The 1,278-nt window shown below is 30.0% G+C and overlaps 1 protein-coding gene across 1 annotated transcript in view; it reads right to left on the bottom strand.

Moving 5' to 3' along the window:
* Positions 1 to 377: 377 nt before the first annotated feature.
* The window catches only part of LOC113800383 (zinc finger protein 704), a 186,770-nt gene continuing 185,869 nt past the window's right edge, over positions 378 to 1,278 (bottom strand). Inside the window, exon 8 of the mRNA XM_070125884.1 lies at positions 378 to 1,278. This exon is cut by the window's right edge and continues 5,578 nt beyond it. The gene's annotated coding sequence lies outside the window, so the exon portion shown is untranslated.

The following is a 1,278-nucleotide window of genomic DNA, read 5'->3' as shown; positions in this document are numbered from 1 at the left end:
TTTTAAGATATTCCTGTACTTCTTAGACTTTTTTTAAAATCATTGCTCTTTACTTTTCTATTAATACTTTATCATTTAAACATTATTTGTCAGTTCATTCATTTTCTAGCTTTATATCAAATTATTTGAGTGTTTCATTCATTGTATAATTATGGACTTGGAATTGGACAAGAGAAATTGAGAAACCTGTCAATTTCTTGTGACCACTTTAGAAATGTAACACAAGAAGTATCATTAATTATTAATCCATCCATCATATTCACAACCATATTTTTCTTTCTTTTTCTTCTTTTTTTGATAATCAAAAGTAACAGCGAGTTCTTATGTATACTAAGAAACCATTCAGTACCATTTCTTCAAAGGATTCAAAGAAACACTTTTATTCATGCACGATCTATTACGCTAAACCATAATGACAGACAAGTACAGCGATGTCTAGAGAAGAGTACAGTAAGTCAGTTATAAAATCGTTACTTAAAATCAATAGGCGGTGACTTATACACACAGAAGTCTATCATTATCTGTACAAAAACTTTGAACATGTTAAGATGACTCTGGGGCAAGGGTCACATGAATGTTAAAACAGAAAAAAATGTAAACCTGAAAGTGGTTTAGTAGACCTTCAGAGTAAATTCGGACCTAATGCCAAACTTCCTCTATGAGGCCAAGCTGTGTAAAATTCATTTACATCTCGCATGTAAAATTCATCACCTGTTATATTAACCAACCCATGTTATCCCTTTACATGTTCAGCTATTCTATGGAAAATAAAATAATAAGATGAATTTATTAACCCTATGGATTTCCTTGTTTTTTTCATAATCTACATCCATTGGTATGATATACTCTGCATTTTAAAACTGATAATAATAAGACTATGAAGTAACCAATAAATCTTAATGGCATTGTAACATGAAAGGAAGCCATTTATATAATAGATTATAGATAATTTCTATATGTATATTGTATATATATATATATTTCAATCCATAGGGTAAAACAGAAATCTTGGAGCTATGTACACAGAAGAGCCAACACCATTAAGCATATATATAGAGATATATATACATCACATACAAGGAAAAAAAGATAAAAACTGGAATACACATCAATAAAACTCTTTAAGCCTTACTCCTACAAACACAAAAACTGACGTGGCAACTAGCAAAAAGCCTTGTAAAAACTAATACATCATAAAATACTTTGTACTATGGCATAAAATATCAAATGACACTTCTCTGCTATGAGGTCTTCAGTGTACTTGGTTGGCAATGGCAT

Source organism: Penaeus vannamei, chromosome 9 (assembly GCF_042767895.1).
Source record: "Penaeus vannamei isolate JL-2024 chromosome 9, ASM4276789v1, whole genome shotgun sequence".
NCBI lineage: Eukaryota > Metazoa > Arthropoda > Malacostraca > Decapoda > Penaeidae > Penaeus > Penaeus vannamei.
Note: the sequence above shows the minus strand (reverse complement) of the source record. Positions and strands in the feature narration are given on the sequence as shown.